The following is a 20075-nucleotide window of genomic DNA, read 5'->3' on the forward strand; positions in this document are numbered from 1 at the left end:
ACAGATCTTTTACTTGCTTGGTTAAAGTCACACCGAGGTATTTTATATTATTTGGGTCTATTATGAAGGGTGTCGTTTCCCTAATTTCTTTTTCGGCTTGTTTCTCTTTTGTGTAGAGGAAGGTTACTGATTTATTTGAGTTAATTTTATACCCAGCCACTTAAGGTGTTTATCAGGTTTAGTAGTTCTCTGGTGGAACTTTTGGTATCACTTAAAAAAACTATCATATCATCTGCAAATAGTGACATTTTGACTTCTTCTTTCCAATCAGTATCCCTTTGATCTCCTTTTGTTGTTTGATTGCTCTGGCTAGAACTGCAAGAGCTATATTGAATAAGTAGGGGAGAGTGGACAGCCTTGTCTAGTCCCTGATGTACCTCTCCATTAATTTGATATTCGCTACTGGTTTGCTGTATATGGCTTTTACTATGTTTAGGTATGGGTCTTGAATTCCTATCCTTCCCAGGACTTATTTATCCTGAATGGGTGTTGAATTTTGTCAAATGCTTTCTCAGCATCTAATGAAATGATCATGTGGTTTTCTTCTTTCAGTTTGTTTATATAATGGATCACGTTGATGGTTTTCTGTATAATAAATCATCCCTGCATGCCTGGGTTGAAGCCTATTTGATCATGGTGGATGATTGTTTTGATGTGCTCCTGGATTTGGTTTGCCAGAATTTTATTGAGTATTTTTGCATTGATATTAATATGGGAAATTGGTCTGAAGTTCTCTTTCTTTTTTGGTTCTTTTTGTGGTTTAGGTATAAGAGTAATTGTGGATTCATAGAAGGAATTCGGTAGTGCTCCATCTGTTTCAATTTTGTGGAATAGTTTGGATATTATTGGTATGAGGTCTTCAATGAAGGTCTGATAGAATTCTCCACTAAACCCGTCTGGACCTGGACTCTTTTTTTTGGGAGACTTTTAATGACTGCTTCTATTTCCTTAGGAGTTATGGGGTTGTTTAATGGTTATCTGTTCCTGATTTAACTTCAGTACCTTGTATCTTTCTAGGAAATTGTCCATTTCCTTCAGATTTTCAAGTTTTGTTGAATATATGCTTTTGTAGTAGGATCTGATGATTTTTTGAATTTCCTCTGAATCTGTAGTTATGTCTCCCTTTTCATTTCTGATTTTGTTAATTTGGACACACTCTCTGTGTCCTCTCGTTAGTCTGGCTAAGGGTTTATCTATCTTGTTGATTTTCTCAAAGAACCAAATTTCGGTTCTGTTGATTCTTTCTATGGTCCATTTTGTTTCTACTTGGTTGATTTCAGCTCTGAGTTTGATTATTTCCTGTCTTCTACTCCTCCTGGGTGTATTTGCTTCTTTTTGTTCTAGAGCTTTTAGGTGTGCTGTCAAGCTGCTGATATATCCTCTCTCCTGTTTCTTTCTGCAAGCACTGAGAGCCATAAGTTTTCCTCTTAGTACAGCTTTCATTGTGTCCCAGAAGTTTGGGTATGTTGTACCTTCATTTTCATTAAATTCTAAGAAGTCTTTAATTTCTTTATTTCTTCCTTGACCAGGTTATCATTGAGTAGAGCATTGTTCAATTTCCACGTATATGTGGGCTTTCTTCCCTTATTGTTATTGAAGACCAGCTTTAGGCCGTGGTGGTCCGATAGCACGCATGGGATTATTTCTATCTTTCTGTACCTGTTGAGGCCCGTTTTTTGACCAATTATATGGTCAATTTTGGAGAAAGTACCATGATGAGCTGAGAAGAAGGTATATCCTTTTGCTTTAGGATAGAATGTTCTATAAATATCTGTTAAGTCCAATTGGCTCATGATTTCTCTTAGTCTGTCTATGTCTCTGTTTAATTTCTGTTTTCATGGTCTGTCCATTGATGAGAGTGGGGTGTTGAAATCTCCTATTATTATTGTGTGAGGTGTCATGTGTGCTTTGAGCTTTAGTAAGATTTCTTTATATATGTAGGTGCCCTTTTATTTGAAGCATAGATATTTAGAAATCTATCTTCATATCTTCTTGTACAAAGCTCAATTCCACATGCATCAAGGACTTTCACGAAATACCAGGTATGCTGAATTTAGTTAAAGAGAAACTAGGAAAAATCTTGAATACATTGGCACAGGTGAAAATTTCCTGAACAGAACATCAAGAGCTGTTGTTCTAAGATCAACAATTGACAAATGTGACCTCATAAAATTGAAAATCTTCTGTATGGCTAAGGATCCTGTCAATAGCACAAAACAGCAGCCAACATATTGGTACAAGATCTTTACCAACACTACATCCAATACAGTGCTAACATCCAAAATAGAAAAAACTCAAGAAGTTAGATTCCAGAGAACCAAATAACCCTATTAAAAATGGAGTATAGAGCTAAACAAAGAATTCTCATCTCTGTAATTTCATATGACTGAGAAGCACTTAAAGATATGTTCAACATCCTTAATGAGATGTGTGAGGTAGAATTGTTTTGATTTGCATTTCCCAGAAATGGAAATTGGAAGGTTTTCTGGGTCAGCCTGAGCTGACATCGGTGGTCTCTTGATTTTGAAGCACATATGTTTGAGTCCTTCTGCCTCTTAAAGAGTGTCCAATGACAAGGTAGGTGTAATCTGAATAGGTCAGATTTTTTAATGTATTCAGTCTTTTCCCTTGCAGCTTTTAATGTTCTTTCTTTGATTTGACCACTTATTGCTTTGATTATTATTTGCCAAGTTGAATTTCATATATGATCTAATTTATTAGGATTTAGTATGCTTTTGTATAATGGATCTCTCTCTCTCTCTCTCTCTCTCTCTCTCTCTCTCTCTCTCTGTGTGTGTGTGTGTGTGTGTGTGTGTGTGTGTGTGTGTATTCTCTGATTTTGTTGAAAATTGTTTCTCTTCCCTTGACCTGGGTTTCTCTCTTTCCTCGATTCCTATTATTCTTAGATCATTGTCTTTTCATAATATCTCAGGTTTTGTGGAAATTTTCTGTCAGGAGTGTATATTAAAATTTTTCTTTGACCATTGTATTTATGTCTTCTATCAGATCTTCAATTTATGATATTTCCCTTTTATCTCTTGTAATCAGTTGGTGAAGCTTGCCTTTGAAGTTCTTATTTCTAAATTGTTATACTACCAGAATTCCCTCAATTTGAGTTTTCTTTATTGAGCTTATCTTCATTGTCAGGTCTTCAATAGTTTCTTTCATTTTTTTCTCCTATTTGTGTAAAGTTGGATTTTTGTAGGTGATTTATCCTTGCCCTCTTTTAAGTATCTCATCATATCCACACAGGATGTTTAATAACTTTTTTTTGTGTGTTTTAGCAATGTTGGAGAATTCAGAACCTGCTATAGCAGAATAGCTGGTCTTTAGTGGAGAAATATTTTTCTGGTAATTTGTTCTACACAGGTATTTAAGAATATGGAATCAGGAAAATTGTAGTTATGGGACTTGTAGTTCCGGTTTCTGTTTCCTTTCATATTTTAGGAAAGCGTGGTTGCTGTGTGTTGCTTGTATGTGATCTTTGTAAACCAGAGTGTCATGTCCACTGGGTTCCAGATTTGTGTTTTTGGTTATTGGTAGCTGACTCTTAGGAATAGGGATAGCCCAAGAGTTTAAGGGTGTTTACAGAAGGGAGGAAAACAGGGTACTCCACTAGAGTCTGCTTATTTGATTCTTTTGGAATGTGGTCCAACTGTGCAAATTCGTCATCCCAGAAGGTCTTCTATTGAGCTGGGGATGGGACTGGGGGACTGGACCTGGAGAGGTGTAAATCTTCATTCAACCTACTTGCTTTCTGCCATAATTGGCATGTGACTTAGCAGGGAGTGACTGCTGCAGTTGGGTCTTAGGATAATGGGCTAATATGTGGGAAAGTAGCCTGGAAGAGAAATATATCATCAACTAGGGTACAGTCAGAAAGAAAGGGAAGCTAGCATCAGGCATTCTAACACAGAGCTAAGGATGAGGCTGGAATACTGGATTTGGAGGAAAGAAAAGAGATGAATATCTCTAGTCAGCCCACTTGTTTTCCCAATAAATGACAGATGTGACAAAAGTAAATCTTTAGAAAATTTAATGGAGAACAAAATAATGACATTTTAAGGTTATCACACCTGAAACAAATGAACAAATAAAATAAATGAGAAAATAAGCCAGACATAGGAGGAAAATTAAGAAATATCAAATCAGAGTAAGATACACACACACACACACACACACACACACACACACACACACACACACACACCACGTGCAAGCATGAGGAAGATTAGTATTAGAAAGAATGGAGGAATAGAGGAGGATGCATATGAGAAAGATACAGTGGTATGTATGTATGTGTCACAGAAAAGCCATTGTTTTATATGATTAAAATCTACTCTGTATTCTTTGGTTGGTGGTTTAGTCCCTGGGAACTCTGGGGTGTTTGGCTGGTTGATATTGTTGTTCTTCCTATGGGGTTGCAAACCACTTCAGCTCCTTCAGTCCTTCTAACTTCTCCATTGGGGTCCCCATGCTCAGTCTGATGGTTAGCTATAAGCATCCACATCTGTATTGGTCAGGCTCTGGCAGAGACTCTCAAGAGACAGCTATATCAGGTTCCTGTCTGCAAGCACTTCTTGGTATCAGCAATAGTAACTGTGTTTGGTGGCTGCATATGGGATGGATCCCCACGTGGGGCAGTCTCTAGATTGTGTTGCCTTCAGTTTCTGCTCCACTCTTAGTCCCTTTATTTCCTTTAGACAGAAGCAGTTCCGGGTTAAAATTTTTGAGACAGGTGGTTGGCCCTATTCCTCAACCAGGGGCCATGCCTAACCTCTGAATTTGGTCTCTACAGGTTCTCTCTTCCCCTTGTTGGGTATTTTGGCTAATGTCATCCACCTTAAGTCCTGGGAGCCTTTTGCTTTTCTAGTATCTGAGAGTTTCTAGTGGCTACTCTTTCCTCCCTATTCCCAATTGCTATATACCTCTGTTCAATTTCCTGACCATTGTATATCTCCCCATCTCTCCCTCTCTTCCAGCTCTAGGCTGGAATGTGAGCCTTGGGCCAGGGATGTGAGCAAGAAGTGATGGTCTCCCCTGAACTCTTAGGATTGTCTGCACTTCTGAGAGTCCAGTTATCTTCCTCATGGGATTTGGGTACAGAGTGCTGTGGGACTGGGTCAATTCCTGGCACAAGCAGAAACCGGAAGGTTCCTGCCCTTGACTGCCCATAGGTTCCTGTGTCCAGAGGGCTCTAGGTGGGTTCCTCCTAGCCAGGAATGTAGAAGAAGTGGTGGTCTTCCCTGAGCTCTCAGGATTGTCTGTACTTCTGAGAGTCCAGCTCTCTCCCCTATGGGATTTGGGTACAGAGAGCTGTGGGACCGGGTCAGCTCCGGATGCGGGCAGGAAACAGAAGGGCTCTTCCCACACCTGATTCTGTCCCCTTTTTCTCTGTTCCTTCCACTCTTCCTCCAAGTCCCTCCCACCCTCTACCTTCCATAATTATTTTATTTCCCCTTCTAAGTAGGATTGAGGAATCCACTCTTTGGTCTTCCTTCTTTTTAAGCATTGTATGGTCTGTGAGTTTTATTGTGGGTATTCTGAATGCTTTGGCTAATATCCTCTTATCAGTGAGTACATACCAAGGGTGTTCTTTTATGACTGGGTTGCCTCACTCAGGATGATATATTCTAGTTCCATCCATTTTCCTGCAAATTTCATGTAGTCATTGTTTTTAATAGCTGAGTAGTACTCTATTGTGTAAATGTACCACATTTTCTGTACCTGTTCCTCTGTTGAGGTACATCTGCATTGTTTCAAGCTTCTGGCTATTATAAAAGATAGGCTGCTATGAACCCATGGCTCCAGCTGCATATGTAGTAGAGGGTGCTTATCTTGCACCAAAGGAAGAGGAGGCCCTAGGTTCTGTGAATTCTTGATGCCCCAGTGTAGGGGAATGCTAGGGCAGTAAGGCAGCAGTGATTGGTTGGGTGGGTGGAGAATCACCCTCATATAAAGGGGGGTATGTGGGGTTTGTGGAGGGGAAACTGATACCATTTGAAATGTAAATAAATAAAATAACCAAAAAAAAACCCTACTACGTAGAAAGCATCAGAAAAATAATAAAATTACTTTAAGGAAAATGGTTAGAAATAGTCATCACCACTTATCCTGAATAATTTAGCCCCACATCAGTACATAGTTGGTGTACTCACTAAGTTTCCAAAAAGAAAATATAAAATTATCAAAATATTACAAACTAGCTGTATAATATGAAAATTAGATAATAGGGAAAAGGTGGTAGATTTGATCAAAGATCATTATATAAATGTATGGAAATTATCTATTAACAAAATAAACACTGTATAAATAAATAATTGGCTTAAATATTACAAAATCAAAGTAGAATAAAATGTGTTTGATTTGTACAACCAAACTGATACCAGCCCATTCTTCATCTCCATCTTCTTCCCTAATGCCCTTTTTTGTCACCTCTTTCATAATCTGATTTCATGATGTCCATTGAAAACAGAGATGATATTTTTCTTTCATAACACATTATCATCTTCATTCATTGTTGACATTGAAAAAGGTTAGGAAATTGACTTGAGCTGAGTGACATTTGGCAGAAGCTACCCCTGTGTTGCAGAATACATGGCCAATTTCAAAGCTGACTTTTTCCAGGACTTCTGCTTATAGGAGCACATAGTATGAGACATAAAATCTGTTTCTTTCTTCTGCTGTTTTTCTCTCCCTTTCCCCTTGAAGTTCTCCATGGCATAGTGAATGATAGAGGCAGCAAGTTTTATCAAGTCATTTGAATTATCTGACAAAAGTGTGAAAGTAATGACTAGGTTTAATAAGACCAGTAAAAGTAGAGAAAGAGGGTTGGGGATTTAGCTCAGTGGTAAAGCGCTTGCCTGTAGCAAGCAAGGCCCTGGGTTGGTCCCCAGCTCAAAAAAAAAAAAAAAAAAAAAAAAAAAAGTAGAGAAAGAACACCAGACATTGTACTAAAGAGGAGTCATTAAACACAAAATTTCTTGTGTTCCAAATTAAGGATGCATATAAGGTGGGAAAGATAATATTAGCAATTGCATTTGAGGGCTAAATATAGGAACTATTCCATAATAAATGGGACATATTGGGGAAATTTAATTAATTCAGAAAAAGGATATCAATAAACCTTTTCACAAGGAAAAAGAGAATATCCAGAATCAGGATTTGGCAAAAAAAAATCCTCTGTATTGAAAATCAATAAGAAAGCCTCATAGAAGTGGTCAATAAAATAGTCCATGGACCACAGAGTTGCTATTGAAGAGCTGTATAGAGCGTCCTATGCACATATTAAATTGTCACATATATTTAAAGTGTTTAAAACTGCTTTGTAACAGGAGAAGGTGGATATAGGATGGGGGATTTGTGGAGGGGTAACCAGGAAGTAGAATATCATTTGAGATGTAAGTTAAAGGAATGATTAATAAAAAAGAAGAATTCACAATCTCAGCTTCATAGAACATGGCTGAGAAGACTCCCACAACTTTCACAGCATTAAACACGTGAATTCACCTACACTTTAAATTCCTTTGGGGTGATTTTGGCCACTTCTATTTTACCGACTTTTGTTATCTTAGTAAAACTGGGAGGGTTTTTGACCATGTTATATTTATCATCAAGCCATCTTTGCCTTGAAGTAAATGTTTTAATACTGGGAAAGGCTTTATGTGCCTGAGAACCCTATTGCTTTTAATGTAAATGTAGAATCTTAACACATTTGAGGCCAGGGCAGAAATCACACCCATATTAAAAAAATAGTTATATGTCTCAAAACGGAGCACATGTGTTATGATTGGTGGAGATCTGACTATAGTAATTAACAGATATACTCTGCTCACTGTGGGTTATTTTGAATTAAGAAAGTTAAAAGAGCACAGAACACATGAAACTCAAGAAGGATGACCAAAATGCAAATGTTTCACTCCTTCTTTAAAAGGGGAACAAGAATACCCTTAGGAGGCAATAGGGAGGCAAAGTTTAGAACAGAGGTAGAAGGAACACCCATTCAGAGCCTCCCCACATGTGGCCCATACATATACAGCCACCAAACTAGATAAGATGGATGAAGCAAAGAAGTGCAGGCTGACAGGAACTGGATGTAGATCTCTCCTGAGAGAAACAGCCAGAATACAGCAAATACATAGATGAATGCCATTATTAAACCACTCAACTGAGGACGGGACCCTGTTGAAGGAATCACAGAAAGGATTGAAAGAGCTTGAAGGGCTTGAGACCCCATATGAACAACAATGCCAACCAACCAGAGCTTCCAGGGACTAAGCCACTACCCAAAGACTATACATGGACTGACCCTGGGCTCCAACCTCATGTGTAGCAATGAATAGCTTAGTAAGAGCACCAGTGGAAGGGGAAGCCCTTGGTCCTGCCAAGACTCAACCCCCAGTGAATGTGATTGTTGGGGAATGGCGGTAATGGGGGGAAGATGGGGAGGGGAACACTCATCTAGAAGGGGAGATGGAGGGGTTAGGGGGATGTTGGCCCAGAAACCGGGAAAGGGAATAATAATGAAAATGTAAATAAGAAATATCCAAGTTAATTAAGATGGGAAAAAAGAATAAAAAAATTAATTAATTAATTAATTAAAAAAGAACACTGAGATAAATAAAAAAAAGAAAACTAAAAGAGAAAGAAGGCACTACAGCATACTTTAGTGAAAACCAGGCATTTAATGAATGAAACACCAACATGGAAATTCCATCTCTGTCTGTAGAGCTAATGGAAATTCTTAACTTCTGGCAGAGGAATAGTAAATTTTTTTCAGAGTATAAGTTGCAATTGCACTCTTGCTAAGTTATAATTCTCTGTTTTAAGATTGCATATTTGGAAACATTTGAGCAGCACAGATCAATCTGACTTGATCACTATCACAAACACATACATACACAAACACTCATACATATACATACATACACACACACAGACAGACAGAGACAGAGACAGAGACAGAGAGACAGAGACAGAGACAAGGAGAGATTTATGGAAATATCAGTAAGGGATGATTGCTATTAAAATGAATGGAGAAAAGTAATGTTAGAGATGCCTACAAGAAAAGTACAGGTATATATGTGTATGAACATAACACAAGAAAAGCTATTACTTTATATGAATAGAAGAATTTTATATAAAATGCTTAATACACCCATTCATTAGAATGAACTCTGGACCCTATAGAGGAATTAGGGGAAAAATTGAAGGAGATGAAGGGGAAGGTGACCCAATAGGAATACCAGCAATCTCAACTAACCCCGACCCCTGGAAGTTCCCAGAGACTGAACTATCATCCAAAGAGCATACAAAAGCTAGTCCAAGGCCCCTACCACAATGTAGAAGAGGACTGCCTGGTATAGCCTCAGTGGGAGAAGATGTACTTAATCCTCAAGAAACTTGAGGCTTTAGGGAAGGGAGATGTCCCAGGAGTGGAGGAGAGGGGAAGCAGCATCTTAGTGGCAAGGGGGCATGGCATCCATGAGTTGGAGCAATGGATGGAATGTAAATAAATAAATAAAAGTAGAAGAGAAAATTATTTTATATTCAGGACAATGGTTGGAAATGGGCATCACCATCCTAAGGTAAATAATGTAACTCTACACCACTGTACATGCAGGAGGACTCAGTGACTTTCAAAGAAAGAACATGAAATTCAGAAAACATTACCAGTTAGGTGGCTAGTCAGGAAGTTGAAGGAAAAGATGGTAATTTGATCAAATTGCATTATATACATGTACAGATTTCTTGAATCATAAAAATGAACATTTGATACATAAAAATTACAGTAAATATTCTAAAGTTAAAGCTGAAAAAGTATGATGTGTAGAATTTTAAGCTGATACCTTCCCATTCTTCATCCCTGGTTTTCTTCGTAATACCTTTGCCTGTCAACTATTTTGTAATATGATTTCTCTGCATTCATTGACTTCCAAAGTGACATTTTTCTTTCATAATACATAATGTTCTTTACTCATTGTTGATACTGAAGGAAGTCTGGAAATGGGTCTGAGCTGAATGCCATTTAGCAGAAGGAACTAATATGTTGCAGAACAGGTAGCCAAAGTCAAGACTGGCTTCCTTCAAGTCTTCTGCTTCCAGGAGTACACAGTGTGAGGCATCAAGCCTCTTTTTTTTTTTTTGCTCTGTTTTTCTCCCTACATTTTCCACTGAAGCCTTCCTAAACCACCCATTAAAGACTATTACTAGGCCATGATTACTCTCCTTTTAGTCTCTGGAGAAACCAGAGAGTTGCCATCTATTAAGTAGAGGGAAATATCAGGACTAAGCACCTAAGTTGCCCATACCTGGTACTGTGGTTTCTGTTAAGTAGTCTATGTCTAATTCAGAAAGCATTACCAACCAAGTGATATAACTCATTTAAAGTATACATGTAGTAGATTTGATATATATTCATTTATATATTCTGAATATAGAACATGAGGAAGTATATAATATATGTTTCCCTATTGTTTTTCAAACATATTTAGTGTTATTTGTCCTTTTTATTCTTTACCTTTATGGCACTCCTTATCAGTTAATTTCTTGTCATTTTTTCATAACACTTTTACTCTTTCATTGCCTACTCTAGATCTTCTTTTCCTCTACCACACGGTTAGTTCTTTATGCTTCCTGGTTTCTGTATTTACTCGAGGTTATATATATTCAAATCTAAGGATTCACGGGTATGAGACAAAGTCAAAAGAGAACACGTAGCAACTGCCTTTCTGTGTCGGGGATACTTCACCCAATTTAATATTTTCTAGGTCCATTCACTTACCTGCTAATACTTTGAGAATTTATTAACAATTTAGTCAAGTTGGCAGAACACAAAATCAACTTAGAAATAAATCAGGGCCCTTTCCTATACTAATATTTACTAAATTGAAAAGGCAAACATAAAAACAGTCTTACTTTCAGCAGCCTCCAAATCTATCCATGAGGAAACATAACCAAAGATGTGAAAGTTTTCTACAATGAAAACTTCAAATCCCTGAACCAGAGATTTCAGAAGGTATTGGATTATCAAAGCTAATCAAAGGGAAAAAGTAATGCTGAGGAGGTTATAAAATCAGATTTCAAGCTATGTTACAGAGCCATAGCATTAAAATGTATAATTTTAGCAACAATAAATATGTGACTCATGGAATAAAAGGGGAGGCCAACACATAAATGTGCATAGCTAGAGTCATGTAATATTTGATAAAGACCCCAAAATTATATAAGGGAGGGAAGACAGAAACTTCAACAAATGGTCCTAGAAACACTGAATGTTTCCATATGTCACCATTATATTGAATAATGATTCATGCTCACCACAATTCACAGAATCCCAATTCCAAATGGTTTGATGATCATAATGTGAAATATGAAGCAATGTAACTAAGAGAAGAAACATATTAAGTACTGAATAAGATACAAGTGTAGCAAACAACATTCTGAATAAGACTTCATTGAAACAAGATTTAAAGTTGATATTTGACAAACATGATTACATAGAACTAAAAATTTGTACAGCAAATGAAACAGTCAATTTAATAAAAATAATCCTTACTGGGTGAGAAAGAATCGCTGACATTAATATTTCTGATAGTAGATTACTGTGAAAAACACATAGGGAACTCAAAACAAATAGAGAAGCAACACAGAGAGCAAATGACTCAAATGAAAACTTACAATGGATCTACAGGGAGCATTCAGAATGAAGAAATAAAAATGGCTAACAAATATTGAAGAAAGTGTTCAAAAATTTCAGGATTTTAGAATTTCAAATGAAACCTGCTTTGAGATTTCATGTTACTACAGTCAGAAAGGTGATGATGAAGAAAAGATCTGACAACAGATGCTGCAGAAGATTTACTTTTGATGGCAGTTGGAAACTAGGGTAATCAGAATGGAAATATGGGTAGAGAATACTGAAAACATAAAGTAAATTTATCACATGACCCAGATTCACCACTCTTTGGCATATGTGCTAAGAACTCAACATCCCATTCTTCAGATACTTACTCGTGTTTATTGTTACTCTACTCACAATGGGTTAGAAGGGGAAACAATCTAAATTTCCTACATCTACTGAATGGATGGAATATATGGTACATACACAAAATGGAATACTACTTGGTTGTAAAGAGAAAATGTTCCTTTGACATCTTTATGTTCAGTGTTGCTTCTTGTACATAAAGCATCTACAAAATGAATTGTAACATTCTCCAACACACCACCCAGTTGGGCTACATTCCCAAAGAGAAAAAAAATAGAGTAAGGTCACCTGATTGACACTCAATGATGCCATTGTTTGTCTTCCTTTTATAAAGTGAATCTCAGCACACAGTTGAAAGTCTAGAGCCTCCTCCAAGATGCTGGTCGTTCTACTCACGGCAGGCTTGCTGATCCTTATCTCTGCTCAGAGAACAAATGAACACACAAAGAAATACAGGGTAGGATCTAAAGACATTCAAGAAAAATATGGGAGAAATGATGGAATGTTTAAGAAGAAGAAGAGACAGGCTCATAGGATTTCTATAGTAAAGACTACAATTGTTATGTTCTCAGCATAAACATGGTCTTTTTAATATTCTATCTGACTTCCATAAAATTCTTGGACAGAGGAACAAGATGCCCCATTTTGATTTTAGAAAAGTGCTGTTTATAACTGCAAAGAAACATAAAGAAAGGGAGAGATTTGTGAGCATATTCTCATATTGAAACAGCTAACTTTGCTGCATAGTGTGTACCAGAAACATGATATAGACAAACACATCAAGATTAATTCAAAGACACTGGAATATAGAATAAATGTATTGCTCAAGATACCGGCATGCAAGTATCAGTGCCAAATCTACATAGTTTACTCATCTCAAATTCAGAATGTTAAGCAGAACATGTAATAGTTTAAGATGTATACTTTGGGATTTGTCTCTTGAGTATGCTAAGGACTAATGAAGAAACAAATGAGTGGGACATATTCTCAGGTTGAATTATATAGCATAATTTTAAATATGTAGCATAATTACAAATAGGAAGCAATTTGATAGAAGCTATACTGAGAGAATAAAAAAGATCTTTACATTTTGAGCTGAAGGATAAGAACACAGGGAAATTTCACTTGCTTTTGCATGCCAGCACTATTTCAAAAGCATCTCAGACACTAACTGTTGGGCTCAGTTGTGATTGAAAGGTTTACTCTGGCAGTCACATTTTACTGCAGAACCTCTGTAAGCTATGAAATATTGTGATCTGAGTTTTCTTTTTACCATATGCTTTATTTCAGGAATTCATCAATGTTGAGCCCTCTGCTCTCCAAAAAGGTAAAACCCAATCCATCAACCTTGCATTATGTATGATTGGCTGTGTTTCTGTGTGTTGTCTCATTATTTTTGTCTTAAGAATGAGTAGATGCTATTTTCTCTATGAATATAAATAAGTATCTCCCACCCTTGATGCTGAAGACATGATTGAATTTAGTTACCTACATGTAGGAGACAGGAAGCTTCCATAACAGCAGAAGAAATTTGTCTGCTTCTCCTCCAAAATCACCACTGTGAGATAAGGAAGATAACAAAAGTACTTTAATACTGACCCCTCTAATTGTGAAAGAGTTCATGATTTCATTCTTTCTTGGTTTTAACATAAGTAATTATAAAGCTTTGTTAGCAAGTTGGGAAAAGGAAGACTATTAACATCAGGAGGTTTGCCAAGTGAGCTTTAGGTAAGTACATAAATCCTCTGCCACTGCATAGGATTTTAGTCAGGGTTTCCATCTATAAAATGGTATATTCTTAAATGCTAAAATTCAGAATAGTGAAAGAAGATAATAATAATGTCCAACAGATTCACTAAATGCCTAGAGACAATTTGTCTTCTTCAGTTTAATCAAAGCCAATTACCTTGATACTAAAGAGGCAAAGAGAAAATATGAAAAGCCAATTATTTCCACAACTTGAGAACAAAGCTCTATAATTACTTATGTAATTGTAATGTGATCCATTAGAGGCCAAACCCATCTTGTTTGCCAGATATAGGGACAGATTTGTATCAAGATTACAGATTTAAAAAAAACCTTGTTATTGTTGGTATGTGTAATTATAAAGACAAGAACACGGATAAGTGGAAGAGGGAATTAGCAGTTGGCACAGGATCTGAGAGAAAAAATTGTGTGATAAGGTCAAAGAAAGAAAACAGGAGGAAAATATTTTATCAATGTGCTTGCATTTTCCTGGCCCTTTCTCTACAGATCCTGTGGAACAAAGCCAGAGCACAGACAAGAGTACTTTCCTGGTGAATGAAAAACAGCCAGAATCACTTCCAGGAGATAATCAATTGCCTTCTGACACTGCCAGGAATGCACAGGAAAATCAACAGAAGGTAGAACAAGAAATGATTCAAGGGCAACATTCTTCTCCTCCTGGAAACTCTAGAGCAATACAACCAGGAAGACAGCAGCAGGACTACTCACAGCAAGGACCTAATCTTTATAGAGAAAATAGAGGGCAGCTATTACATTGTCCTGATTATTGAATAGGAAAATTAGAACTCTAATGAACCCAGTAGTTATTCAGGATTGGGTGGAATTGTTTAAGTAAGATGATTTTGAGGCTAATAATTGCCAATCATTTATATGCCAATTATAGGTATGTGTTAAATTAAACAACTATGAAGACCATGCCTCTGTATATGTCAAATTATAATGTGAAAATTAGTTAATCCTAAATAAGTGGACATGACATTATCCTCAGAGCCATTACAAATCTTTGAATTCAGATAGTACAGGGTGATGTATTTCTGTGGTATAAGAAAATCTTGAACAAGTTCTCCAGGGTACATATGCCTTTGAGGAACACAGCTCCACAGCTCCCTTTTCTCAATGACTACCCTTTGAACTAATTTGCTTAATAGAATTACAGAGGCACACTCCCATTTATTCCATGTCTTCTGTTTTTATATTGACTGATCTTTCATCTCAAGTGTGTACAATCTATCCAATCACACGAGGATGCTCAGATTCACTTTGTTAGGTTTAGTCTATTTTTGTATTACAATGCTAAATTCTGTACTGAGGGACTAGACCTATAAGTGAATTCTCATGTTCATAAGATTTTGTTGTGAGAAACTTTTCCTTGATTTAAAATGATTGGTTAAATAAAATTGGCTACAATCAATTACTGCAGGAATTAGATATAGGTGGGTTTTGAGTTACCTGGGATGGAGAAGAGAGAGGATAGAGAGAAAGACCAGGAGGAAAATGAGGAGAGGTGAATGGAGGAGGAGGTTACCATGGGTTAGGTGAATCATGAAATAATGGCCATGTACATTTGTTAATTTTGTTAAGAGCAGATAAAACATGACAAATTAATTAAAGGCAGGAAAATAGAAATCAGAGCATGGAAAACAGATATCTACTTAGCTCTTGTACTGTTTAAGTCTTATTTTAAATATAAAGCTTGTTTGTATCCTTTGTCTAGGAATTGAATGATCAATGGTTGTGTAGAGGCTCTGATTTGGAATTAAAAATTTGTACAACAAAGTGGTACCCAACATGGGGGTCCCTGACGAGCTTACAAATAAATGAGACAAAACCATATTTACACAATATTTTCCCACGAATCCATCCCTACAAAGATATTAGATGGAAAATTCCAACAGAAAGAGGAACACTACAGCTTAGAAAAAGAAAGTAAACCTCTTTCATTTTTTCTTTTCCTAAATTTCTTTTTTATTGGGTACTTCATTTATTTACATTTCAAATATTTTCCCCTTCCCAATTTCCTAACCACAAACCTCCTATCGCCTCCTCCTACTCCCTACGTCTATGAGGGTGCTTCCCCAACTGCCCACCCACTCCTACCTCAGCAGCATGGCATTCACCTCTCCTGGGTCATAAGCCTCCACAGGACCAAGGGGCCCCCTCCCAGCATTGTCAGATAAGGCAACCCTCTGCTACATTTCAAGCTGGAGCCATGGGTACCCCCTGAATACTATTTGTTTGGTGGTTTAGTCCCTAGGAGCTTTGAGGGATCTGGTTGCTAGATACTGTTGTTCTTCCTATGAGGTTGCAAAACCCCTCTTCTCCTTCAGTCCTTTCTCTACCTCCTCTATTGGGGACCACTTTCTTGGTTCAGTGGTTGGCTGCAAGCATCTACCACTGTATTTTTCAGGCTCTGGCTGTCGGCGCCAGCACCGACCTAGTACCGAGAATCGGGCGAAAGCCTACAGGATGAAAGAAACACACATACACACACACAGGTTATCGTGTCAAGCCAGGAGAGGAAGAGAGAAAGAGAGAGAGAGAAAGAGAGAGAGAGAGAGTGGAAGAGCGGAAGGAAGAGTGAGAGTGAGGAAGAAGAGTGAGAGAGAGAGTCTCCTGTAGCTTTATTCACCACTTATATACCCAAGTCTCCAGGTAGAAAATAACTGGGAAGCACAGTGGGAGACCCTGGCTCATGACTACCTGGCTAGTGACTTCAGTAACAAAAGACCGACTAGGAGACCTGAATTAATTAGGGAGAAATCCTAGAAGACCAGCCTAAATCTCAAGGATAAAGGCTGAGGAAGCAAAAGGCAGAAGTAAATTGACCACCACCCAGGTGTGGTCCAGGTGTGTCAGTTCCACAAGCATCAGCCGGGCTCAAGCAGAGGTCATGCAGTGGAGACACCGGGTGTTTACTGCTTGATCTTTTCTTCCTGTGCCGTAAATACATGGGAGAGGCCTCTGTCCAACAATCCCATGACTTCTTAACTGTGGCCATGCAGTTACAAAGCGGCCAGGCCCAAATCCAATATGGCACTACATCTGGCAAAGTCTGAGTGAACACATATACTGTTCTACAGACAGTAAGCAATTCTTGGCATAAGCAATAGTGTCTGGATTTGGTGTCAGCAGATGGGATGGATCCCAAAGTGGGGCAGTGTCTGGGTGGTCTTTCATTCAGTTTCTATTCCACTCTCTGTTATTGCATTTCCTTTTTACAGGAGGAATTCTCATATTTTTGAGGTGAGTGTGGGTCACCATCCCTCAGCTGGAGTTGTGACTATCCACTAGATATAGTCTCTACAGGATAGTCTCTATAGGATATATTTTATATACAATTATTCAGTATTCTATATCCTATTATATTATATCCTAAATCCTAGATATAAAATACCTATATCCAATATGTAAAAAGAACTCAAGCCTTTAGAATCCAGAGAATCAAATATCCCTATTAAAATGGGATACCGAGCTAAACAAAGAATTCTCAGCTGAGGAAAATCAAATGACTGAGAAGTACCTAAAGAAATATTCAACATCTTTAGTCATCAGGACATGCAAATCAAAAGAACACTGAGATTCCACCTCACACCAGTCCAAAAGGCTAAGATAAAAACCTCAGGTGACAAAAGATGTTGGGGAGGATGTGGAGAATGAGGAATACTTCCATTGTTGATGGAATTGCAAGCTCGTAAACCACCCTGGAAATCAGTCCGGAGGTTCCCCTGCATTGGACATAGTACTACCTGAGGACCCAGCTATACCATTTCTGGGTATATACCCAAAAGATGCTCCAACATATAACACGGACCCATTCTCCAATATGTTCATAGCAACCTTATTTGTAATAAAAGGTGGAAACAATCCAGATGTCCTTCAACAGAGGAATAGATACAGAAAATGTGATATATTTACACAATGGAGTACTACTCAGCTATTAAAAACAACAACTTCATGAAATTTTAGGCCAATAGGTGGAACTTGAAAACATCATCCTGAATGAGATAACACAGTTACAAAAGAATACACATGGAATGTACTCACTGATAAGTGGATATTAGCCAAAAAGCTCAGAGTACCACCAATACAACTCACAGAGCATGTGAAGATCAAGAAGAAGGAAGACCAAAGGTTGGAGACTCAGTATTTCTTTCTTTCTTTTTTTTTTTTTCTTGAATAACTTTTTTTCATTTATTTCTTTTTTTTTTTATTAACGAGTATTTCTTATATACATTTCGAGTGTTATTCCCTTTCCCGGTTTCCGGGCAAACATCCCCCTAATCCCTCGCCCTCCTCTTCTTTATGGGTGTTCCCATCCCCATCCTTCCCCCCCTTGCCGGCCTCCCCCCAACAATCTAGCTCACTGGGGGTTCAGTCTTAGCAGGACCCAGGGCTTCCCCTTCCACTCGTGCTCTTACTAGGATATTCATTTGCAACCCTACGAGGTCAGAGTCCAGGGTCAGTCCATGTATAGTCTTTAGGTAGTGGCTTAGTCCCTGAAGCTCTGGTTGCTTGGCATTTGTACATATGGGGTCTCAGCCCCTTAAAAGCTCTTCAGTTCTTTCTCTGATTCCTTCAACGGGGGGTCCTATTCTCAGTTCAGTGGTTTGCTGCTGGCATTCGCCTCTGTATTTGCTGTATTCTGGCTGTGTCTCTCAGGAGAGCTACATCCGGCCCTGTCGGCCTGCCTTCTTTGCTTCATCCATCTTATCTAATTGGATGGCTGTATATGTATGGGCCACATGTGGGGCAGGCTCTGAATGGGTGTTCCTTTTGTGTCTGTTTTAATCTTTGCCTCTATTCCCTGCCAAGGGTATTCTTGTTCCCCTTTTAAAGAAGGAGTGAATCATTCACATTTTGATCATCCGTCTTGAGTTTCATTTGTTCTAGGCATCTAGGGTAATTCAAGCATTTGGGCTAATAGCCACTTATCAATGAGTGCATACCATGTGTGTTTTTCTGTGATTGGGTTACCTCACTCAGGATGCTATTTTCCAGTTCCAACCATTTGCCTACGAATTTCATAAAGTCATTGTTCATAAAGTCATAGCTGAGTAATATTCCATTGCATAGATGTACCACATTTTCTGTATCCATTCCTCTGTTGAAGGGCATCTGGGTTCTTTCCAGCTCCTGGCTATTATAAATAAGGCTACGATAGAACATAGTGGAGCACGTGTCTTTTTTATATGTTGGGGCATCTTTTGGGTATATGCCCAAGAGAGGTATAGCTGGATCCTCAGGCAGTTCAATGTCCAATTTTCTGAGGAACTCCAGACTGATTTCCAGAATGGTTGTACCAGTCTGCAATCCCACCAACAATGGAGGAGTGTTCCTCTTTCTCCGCATCCCGCCAGCATTTGCTGTCACCTGAGTTTTGATCTTAGCCATTCTCACTGGTGTGAGGTGAAATCTCAAAGGTTGTTTTGATTTGCATTTTCCTTCTGACTAAAGATGTTGAACATTTCTTTAGGTGTTTCCCAGCCATTCGGCATTCCTCAGCTGTGAATTCTTTGTTTAGCTCTGAACCCCATTTTTTAATAGGGTTATTTGTCTCCCTGCGGTCTAACTTCTTGAGTTCTTTGTATATTCTGGATATAAGGCCTCTATCTGTTGTAGGATTGGTAAAGATCTTTTCCCAATCTGTTGGTTGCTGTTTTGTCCTAACCACAGTGTCCTTTGCCTTACAGAAGCTTTGCAGTTTTATGAGATACCATTTGTGGATTCTTGATCCAGTATTTCTAAGAAAGGAGAAAAAGTACAAAGAGAAGGTAGAGGGTAGAAGGGACTTGGAAGGAAGAGGGGAGGGGGATATATAAGAGTGGGGTGGGATCAGTTATGAGAGGATACTGGGATGATAGACAGAAGGTCATACATTTGAAGAGGTGTGTAGCAATGTTGGATGTGGAAATGGGGGTAGCCACCAGAAAGTCTCAGACATTAGGAAGGTAAGAGGACCAAGGGAATGACATTAGCTAAAATACATAATATAATAGGAGAAACTGTAGAGCCCATATTCCCAGGTTACCCAAGGCCCTTCTGTTTGAGGGATGGGATTACCCACTCATCTCCAAATTTTTAACCCTGTATTGCTCCTGTCCAAAGAAAATAAGGAAACAAAGTGTGGAGCAGAGCTTGCTGACAGGAACCTGATATAGATGTCTCCTGAGAGGTTCTGTAAGAGCCTTACAAATAGAGAAGTAGAGGTTTGCAGGCAACCATTGCACTGAGCATTGGGAGAAGTTAGGGAATGGACTGAAGGAGCTGAAGGGGTTTGCAATCCCATAGAATAATAACAACCAACCACATTCCCCAAAGCTCC

General features: G+C 38.2%; 1 pseudogene; it reads right to left on the reverse strand.

Annotated features, from left to right (window-relative positions):
- The window catches only part of LOC116903758, an 84498-nt pseudogene that overhangs the window by 18284 nt on the left and 46139 nt on the right, over positions 1 to 20075 (reverse strand).

This window comes from Rattus rattus, chromosome 6 (genome assembly GCF_011064425.1).
Source record: "Rattus rattus isolate New Zealand chromosome 6, Rrattus_CSIRO_v1, whole genome shotgun sequence".
NCBI classification, from domain to species: domain Eukaryota; kingdom Metazoa; phylum Chordata; class Mammalia; order Rodentia; family Muridae; genus Rattus; species Rattus rattus.